Below are 9,418 nucleotides of genomic sequence, written 5' to 3' on the forward strand. Positions count from 1 at the left end.
TTCTCATAAGCTTCTCTATAAGAAAAAATACATGAAAGACACATTTAATGTCCCCGTCACCATTATTCCATTGTGACCATCACTCAGGTATACACACGTAGGACCTTTCATACATAGCATGCATTAAATCAAATCATTTATCATTTCTAATGGTAAATAAAAATAAAACTAGCGATATGTCCTTCATTTATTTTTGATCTAGAAATCACGATTTAGCTAAATCACTCAGCATTCCCAGAGTCCTGAGTGGCAAAGCAGCATCGTTATATAGAGAGACGTCCATCTGTTCTAGCGTTTGATTAATAATTTGGTAGATTTGCCATTTAGAACTAGTTGCCAACCATTGTTCTAGGTTTCATTGAGATTTAATGGAAACATATATATCTGAAGAAACACCTGGAATAAAATGAACATCTAAATGTTTGTATACCACAGGTATTCCACGTGTGCCCATGTTAAATCTTCTCGCTCTATAAGCTTCAGCTTGGCTTTGTTTCATCTAGTTCAAAGGTTCCGTTTATTTCCCTATCCCTGTATCTAATGTGTCTGACCTAACCCAAGAGACTTCTTATTGTGCTTGTCCTGGCACTCAGCAGCTGTGGCACATGCCCCGCTTGCCACTTTCCAAGCTATGTCTCTGCTAGCCTGGAATTTGGAGCAACAAAATCTTAAGGTAAACTAGGAACTCTTATATAGGTTGTGTTGCTTCTTCTGCATTTGTAGCTTCTCAGCAGCTCTCATTCATTATTTTCTATATCATCATCATCCTCAAACATTCTTGGCAGCTGGCGTTGTAGTGTTGCTTACCGGTGTGTGGCGAGCATGTCATCCCTGTGGGCCATGTACAGGAGCTGCGTTCTCCTGAGAGACAGGTGCCTGCTCACACCTTATGGCTACAACCCCTCCTTGTCATGCGCAGCAGCAGGAATTGTTGTGCAAATTAGATGCTGCCCAACAGCCAATCAGAAGCCAGGGATGCTTATACATCCAGGCAAAAGAGCTGCTTCTGGATATAGCGTGGCCCCCAGTCATGTGAGGAGTGGCACATATAAAAACAGAAAGTCAGCTCACCCCCTCGCTGATTGTTTGGCATGTAAAGCAAATAGCAGGGCTTCTGTCTGAGTGCACGGAGCGCTGTCAATGGCTGCACACATAATACAGCTACTGAGGTGAAGGGCTTCCGTATCCTTTATGTAGCCCAGCACAATCACATATAGAGAATGCTTACGCACATTGAGCTGATGAATGCCTCTTAGCCAAGGCGTTCATAATGTGAACAAACACTTAAATTGACAAAAAGCAGTGAAGTTTCCATGTACTAAAAACAATGACAGCACACATCTCCATGACAGCAGCTGAATAGTTAATCGAAACTTGTAAAGGGGCCACTCTCCTTACTTTACTTTCCTTGAATAATTCATGCACTATTGATCAAAGGAAACAATCAATAATTGATGAAAATAAATATTTATGATTTAAATTCTTATCAAAGTAATGTATCCATCCACCTTGAAAGGGTATTTTACCTAAAACTTTAGGCTTGTATTTATCACAAAAGTTTAGTATGTTGCTCAAGTTAACAGAACCTTGCTTCATTACTAGAGATGAGCGAACGTGCTCGGTGATATCACTCAAGTATCTGGATGCTCGGATGTGCTCGGCACTCGGCAAGCATTAGCCGGTGCTTGAATTTAAAGGTCGAACCCCAGCCTTGCATTTTTTAGCCATCTTAGTAGTGGCATTACTGTGATTGGCTGGCCGTATTACATCATCAGGGGTTATAAAATAACAGGCATCGCCATGGTCAGATACATTCTGCATTTAGCCTTGTAAGGGACAATTGCAGGAGCAGGGAGAGTGGCAGAATTCAGCCTCTAAGCAGGATTTAGGGCTTTGCAGTCCATTGCTAAATATATATCTGCTGCACGTGACCACATTCTTTTTTTTTGGGTGACAAAAATTGACTATATTGTCATCAATAGAGTATTACGTTCTTTCTATTAAATTTTGGTGGTATATAACACTCCAAAAAAGTGTTGAAATTTTTTTATGGATTCAATTGTCATGCATAGAGTATTATGTATTTTCTCTTAAATTTTGGTGGTATATGAGATGAGAGTTCGCAAGCTGCGAAAGGCCAAAGGAGGAGGTTAGAGATAAAAGGTGAGTGGCAGATGGGGAGTGGGGATTACTGATGGGGATGTTGAAGTCCCCCATGATGAGGGTGGGGATGCCACAGGATAGAAAGCAAGGAAGCCACATGGCAAAGTGATCCAGCTAGTGATGGGAGGGGCTCGGAGGGTGATACACAACTGCCTCTCGCAGGGAGAAGGGCTGGTAAAGAGTGTCAGCATGGACCTCAGAAGAAGGGAAGATAAATGAGGGTAATGGGGTAGAGCCTGAAAAGTACATTTGGCTGAAAGGAGCAGACCAACATCTCTACCTTGTCTTCTCTTAGGTCTGGGGGTATGTAAAAAATGTAGACCATTATATGAGCGAGCAGCCGCGGCATTGGTGTCCGACTGCTGGACCCAGGTTTCAGTAAAAGCCAGAAAGTTAAAGCAATTTGAAAAGAAAAAGTCATGGAAGTTGGAGAGTTTGTTATATGCTGAGCATGAATTTCAGAGGGCACAATTAAAAGAGACAGAAGGCATGCAAATGTGGCACCCCAGGGGTCTGGTTGCCACAGTAATTGAAATATTATGTCGGAGAGCAAGTGGGAGGTTTCTCTGGTCAGGAGCCCTAAGCATGCAACACGGCCCACCCAGACCTGGGAGGGGAGGAATCTGTCCTTATAAACTGGGTCTGGGGCGGGATTAAGACAGACAGAGCCTGCAGAACAAGCAGAGCAGTCAGAGCCTGGAGAGGGAAAGCAAGAACTAGGAGCTCTGTAGGAGCAGGAGCGAGTGCCAGAGGCTGGAAGCTAGAAAGCTTGCCTTGGCTGAAGACACTAAACCCGGACACAGAGTCCGAGGCTGTGGGGACATCCAGGTCCAGCAGCAGAATCCAACCGGCAGGGGATTCCATGTCCTCTGGCCATAGAAGCCCGGAGGCGCGGTCACAAGCAAGGGACCAGCACCGCCATCGTGAAGCGGAGGCTAACGGAAGGCCCCAGGTCACCGGCCATACGGGTGAGCACCACACGGTATACTCAGGGACGTGGGCTACTTCTACCCGCATAGAGCAAGGTAGCCAGGAAAGAGTGCAGATAGTCGGGGAGGCCTACAACTCCACCTGGCCAGGGGAGATCCTACTTGCTTACAGACTGACCAGGCCCCTACTGCTAACCAGTACTCCCGGGAGGGTCTGCGTTATTCCATCAGTAAAGACCCTGAACTGCACTACACGTCTCTGTGTTTCATCGCCGCACCAGCACCATCAGTACTGGGACGCTCACACCATTACTCTCATCATCCACACTAGCTGCCCTGAGGCAATACTTCTCCCGTGGGGAGTTATCCCATACTTGGCTGCGCATACAACATCAGCCTCAGCGGTCTGCAGCGCAGCGGCGGTCCCCACTGACCGCAATCCACGGGTGGCGTAGTCGGACATTTGTTATCACACTCAGACTGCCACTGGTTTGACCGCCCTGGGCACGGACCGGGTCACAGCCACGGAGGACTACAACCCCCAGCGATCCGGCTCTGGGTATCCCCTGCACAGCACAGGCCCAGGGGGCGCGTCACAAGAAATATTAATGAGATTTGCAGGGTTTGTGAGTGTGGCATGTGAGGGGTTCAACTTACTATTACAAGAAAGGTCAATGTTGGGAGAGGTATCTCATGCAACTAGGAGGAGGATAGAGAGAGTGAGCAGATGGTTATGTAATTTGTAAGAGCATTTCTTGTGTTCTATGGTGGGAGTGAATGGATCCGGGCAGTGAGTGCTGTACATAGGAGAAGAGAGGGGCTGATATTTATGGAGTACAAAGAGTGTGTGTAATTGTAATACAGGTGTCGAGTTGCAAGGCACTGATAACACAAGGCAAGGCCAGTCAGTGATCAATACAATTCTATTTAAATGCAGTAGTAATTTTACAGTAATTTAAAGTAACTTTGAACAATTAGTGATAATAACTGTTAGGATCATTCAGCCATGGAGGGTCCTTGTTGGAGTCGGGGTATCCCCGTAACAAGAAATACACAGACACGTAGTGTATAATCAAGTACTGGGAAGCCCCTGAGCGCGCCTGCCTCTATAGGTGCTGTCCCTTTATTTATACTAATAATCATAGTTTTTTTTGTCACTCATGCGCAGTAAAATGCCTTTGTTTCACAAGCAGTGAAGTGATGATTCATAACAGTGGAATGTTGATAAGAAAGTTTCATAAACAGAAAAGTGATAATTCATAGCAGTAGAAGGTTGCTGAGACAGCTAAAAACAAGTTACAATCTAATTTCTGGGCGTCAGTCCAAATGTCCAGATAAGGGAAGAATAACTTCATCTGTGTCTTACATCGTAGTCTTGGGTGAAGTATAACTCCTATCATCCTCTCAGTCCCCCCTTTGATTCTTCCTTATGGACTTTTGGTAGAAAACCTGGTCCGGGAGTTCTTTTCTTTCATATTCTTGAGTCCGTGTTACAAAGCTTATTTATGCATATTAAAATAATTTTTAATCCTATTTTAAACACTACATATATGACTACTATAATTAGCACAATCTGTAATATACCTTGCAGAATTCCAGCTACCCAACCTCCAATACCCTTAAACCAGTTCTTTGGGTTGAGAAAGGAGAAGGTGTCTGACCAACAGCTATCTTTATTTTGGTCATTGTGTCTGTCATATTCATCCCGTAATCGTTGTATATCTGCCAGCTTGAACCTCATACTCATTGTACTGTTTGGATCTATGTAATGACAACAGGTTGGACCAATAATTTGACACATTCCTCCCTGGGCCGCAGTTAGGTAGTCTAACACTACAGTATGTTGATTAGTAACAATTATAAGTTGATTTTGGACAGCTATACTAGTATTAAGTATATCCATAATATCCCATATCTGATCATCTAGATAGTCGGTGGCCTGAACTAATTTATCCCACATCTGCATCAACATTGGATACACAAAGAAAGTGCTGAATATTTTATTAGGAATTCCCATTTGGACCACATGTGGCCTACCTGAAGGTCTAGGCGAGTTGTCGGCTGCTCTTTTGTATAGTGTGTGTTTAGGTACTGCTTGCATATCTACCTGCTGATTCTGAACTATAAATGTGGCCGGTGTTAAGCGTCCTAGAGTACATGCACCTTTTATTCCTACTGGGAGCCATTTGTATGCTCCATTTCCACAAATCCAGAAGGTTCCTTCAGGCAGATCCCATATTGCAGAGTGTTGGAGCACCAACCTATGTACCAAATCTAAAAATTTAGATACATTCTGAAGTATATACCAAGGGGGTTTTTGACCTAATGGACTACAGTATCCTGCATCTGGATTTTCACAAGTCGGTGTACCTGGGTCATATGCACTTGACTCATTACATAATATATTACCTGGTATCTTTGAACATGTATCATTGTTTCCATCGGGGAATAATTGTGAATATTTCCAACCATTATTGTGTATGTATTTTTCTACTATATCAGGTTTAAAAGGTTGAGAAGAAGATACTGTGCTACTAAAACTGAGTTGTATATTTTCTGTAGGAATTAACCCTAAGTCTGTTAGTCCCGTCTTATTTCTAGGAACCCATACACCTCCTTTAAACGCTAAATATTGTAAGTTGTTTATTTTTCCGGTCATATTACCTTGCCACCAGGGAAATCCCACCCACCCCACAACTGGGATGGCAACAGTGGTGTTCCATAATCTAGAATTAACGGTTTGGTTATTTGCTAATTTGTCTGAGCAATTAGTCCATGTAAACACTTCCTCAGGGGTCATGGGTACGGCCAGGAAGGGTATGCTTGTGGCTGATATTGGAGAATGCGTACACATCCAACAGTCTGCTATTTTCTGTCCGCCATCGAGCAGCCCGTTTACCAATGTCTCATAATTAGTGTTGAGCATTCCGATACTGTAATATCGGGTATCGGCCGATATTCGCAGTATCGGAATTCCGATACTTAATTCCGATACTTTTACAATATCGAATACCGGAATCGGAAGTTCCCATAATGCCTGCGCTCTGCAGTGTCTGTGAAGGATGACAAGCTGGATGGCAGCGCGATCCAGCCTGTCATCAGAATACCATCCCAGCGGGGGAGAATTCTCCTGATTGTTTAAAAGCCGGCGCGCGGTAAAAAGCCGCCGGCTTTTAAACAATCACACAGCCCCATACTGCTTCCCCACAGCCTCCCACCCCGATCCTCCGCTCCCCTCGCCACCTCCCATCCCGATCGTAAGTTAGGACCGGGCAGGGAGCGCAGCACCAAGGAGCGAAGGACCCGGGCGGGGAAGCCGGCAGTGAAAAGACTTCACCGCCGGCTTTCCCGTTCTGTGCTGCGCTTTCCCGCCGGTTATTTCAAATGAACAGCTGAGGTATCAGGTGATGCCGATCAGCTGTTCATTTGAAGTAGCCGCGGTGCCCTCAGAGGGTTCATGTGAGTTCATGCTTGACTGCATGAACTCACATGAACTTTCCCACGACCGCACAGGTCAGCCTCACCTCCCAGACCATCAGACCGGTCATGATTAGTGTGTGTGCGGGGTGTCTGTGCGGGGTGTCTGTGTGCGGGGTGTCTGTGTGCGGGGTGTCTGTGTGCGGGGTGTCTGTGCGATGTTTGTGCGGGTGTCTGTGCGGGTGTCTGTGCGTGCAGGCAGACATAGGCCGATGTGACACTACTACTCCCATCGGCCTATGTCTGTCCCCCGTCCACTCGTGCCAGCAGGATCAGCTCGATGGGAGCAGTAGTTCCCATCAGTCTGATCCTGCTATTTAAATTGCCCTACTGTGCCCCAATAAATGTTAAATACATGTCATTGGTGGCCAGTGGTTACCTACAATAAATTAGTTTATACATTACCTGTCCCCGCCGATCGCCACCTAAAATAAAGTAAAAAATAAAAAACTACACCTATACTCACCTAGACACCTAATTCCCCGAAGCCATCGATCTCCTGTAATAAAATATAAAATAATAAACCACAACCTTATCCTTACCCCTCCGGAGTAGTCCACGAGTGTCCCACGAAGATCTCCAGTTCAGAGCAGCCACATAGAATGTGACCGCTCTGAACCGCTGCCGCCGCTAGAATGACGGGGCCGTAAAGCAGCCCCGTCATTGCATAAGCGGGTTCACCGGAGTTCAGGCAGCGCTGCTCCGGTTAGCTGCTTTACGGCCCTGCTGTATCGTGAGAAATTCCCACGGTACAGCACTGCCGTAAAGGAGGTCTCCGGAGCTGCGCTGCCTGAATGCACTCCGGTGACCTCAGTCAGTGGCTCCCGCTGCCGGGAGCGGACGTGTTCCCGGCAGTGTGAGCTTACAGCAGCCATGCACAGCTGTCACCATCTCCAGATGTGACAGCTGTGCATGGGAGATCAGCACAGGAACGTGGACAGGTAACTATTATTTTTAGTGAACTAAGAATTAAATAAAATGGTGTGTTTTATTTCAAATAAATTATTTTTTTCTGGGTGTAGTGTGTTTTTTCTTTTTAACACTTTGTAGGTTAGTAATGGGGGTGTCTTATAGACGCCCATCATTACTAACCTGGGCTTCATGGCAGCTGGCGCTGACATGAACCCCACCACTATTACCCCCTGCCACCGCACCAGGGCAGCGTGGAAGAGCGAGGCTAAGTGCCAGAATTGGCGCATCCTACGGATGCGCCATTTCTGGGGCGGCTGACGGCTGGTGTTTCTAGCCTGGGAGGGGGCCATTATTCATGGCACCCTTCCTGGGCTATTAATATCAGCCCCCAGCTGTCTGCCTAGCCTTTGCTAGCTATTAAAATAGGGGGGACCCCACGTCATTTTTTTTGGGGGGGTCCCCCATTTTAATAGCTAGTAAAGGCTAGGTATTCAGCTGGGGGCTGATATTAGTAGCCTGGGAAGCTCCGTAGGTTTTACCCCCTTCCCAGGCTTCAAACATCTGCCCCAGCCGTCTGCTTAACCTCCGCTAGAGACTAAAATTATGGGGGATCCCACGCCATTTTTTTTTTAAATAAATCCTTTATTTTAACACTAAATGACATTTGAGGAGTTAATAAAGATGCAGTCCCTAAATTATTATTTATTTTTTAATTAATTTTTCCCAAAACTTTTGACGTGGGCTTCGCCATATTTTTGTATGCCAGCCAGGTACAGCATCCAGCTTCTATGAACGCGCCATTTTCCGAGGCGGCTGCGGACTGCAATTTTCAGCGGGGGGGGGAGGGGGGCAGAAAGCTTGGGCCTCCCTGCGCTGCGGATTCCAGCCCCCAGCTGCCTAGTTGTACCTGGCTGGACACAAAAATAGGGAGAAGCTCCACGTTTTTTTTTTTTTTCATTATTTCATGAAATTCATGGAATAATTAAGAAAAAAAGGGCTTCCCTATATTGTTGTGTCCGGCTAGGTACAAATAGGCAGCTGGTGGTTGGGGGCAGCCCGTTCCTGCCTGCTGTACCTGGCTGGACACAAATATAGTGCAAAGCTCCACGTCAATTTTTTTTAATTATTTCAGGAAATTCATGAAATAATTAAAAAAAAATTGACGTGGGGCTTCGCTCTATATTTGTGTCCAGCCAGGTACAGCAGGCAGGAACGGGCTGCCCCCAACCACCAGCTGCCTATTTGTACCTAGCCGGACACAACAATATAGGGAAGCCCTTTTTTTCTTAATTATTCCATGAATTTCATGAAATAATTAAAAAAAAAAAATGCGTGGGGCTTCGCCCTATTTTTGTGTCCAGCCAGGTACAACAAGGCAGCTGGGGGCTGGAATCCGCAGCGCAGGGAGGCCCAAGCTTTCTGGGCCCCACCCGCTGCAAATTGCAGTCCGCAGCCGCCCCGGAAAATGGCGCGTTCATAGAAGCGCCATCTTCTGGCGCTGTACCCAACTCATCCAGGGCCCTGGTGCGGTGGCTCACTGGGTAATAAAGGGGTTAAGGCCAGCTTGGCATTATCAGCTGGCCCTAAGCCCGAAATTCATGGGGTCACGCCAATATTAGACATGACCGCCATGAATTTCTAGTAAAGTATTTAAAAAAAACACAAACACCCAGAAAAAAGTCCTTTAATTGAAATAAAGACACAATTCTTTATTGTTCTAAATTAAACCATACTTACCGTCACGCCCATTCCAGCTGAAGCCAACGATCTCCTGCAATAAAAGTAAAATAATAAAGCAACATCATCCTTACCTTTCCATGGCTCCCACGACAGCTTCAGCTCTGCTTCATCGAGATGACAGCCTGGATCGCAGCAGAAAGTTGCCATCCAGCCTGTCATCCCGCAGACACTGAGAAGCGCAGGCATGCTTGCGCTCC

General features: G+C 46.0%; 1 protein-coding gene across 2 annotated transcripts in view; it reads right to left on the reverse strand.

Moving 5' to 3' along the window:
* Positions 1-943, reverse strand: part of PLAAT1 (phospholipase A and acyltransferase 1) — an 87,429-nt gene extending 86,486 nt beyond the window's left edge. For both annotated transcript variants that reach the window (XM_073673097.1, XM_073673098.1), the window contains exon 1: positions 808-943. The gene's annotated coding sequence lies outside the window, so the exon portion shown is untranslated. The remainder of the gene's footprint in view (positions 1-807) is intronic.
* Between the last annotated feature and the right edge of the window lie 8,475 nt (positions 944-9,418).

The sequence above is a fragment of the Phyllobates terribilis genome, unplaced genomic scaffold, assembly GCF_046119375.1.
Source record: "Phyllobates terribilis strain yellow unplaced genomic scaffold, ASM4611937v1 Scaffold_3__8_contigs__length_932513732, whole genome shotgun sequence".
Classification (NCBI taxonomy): Eukaryota; Metazoa; Chordata; class Amphibia; order Anura; family Dendrobatidae; genus Phyllobates; species Phyllobates terribilis.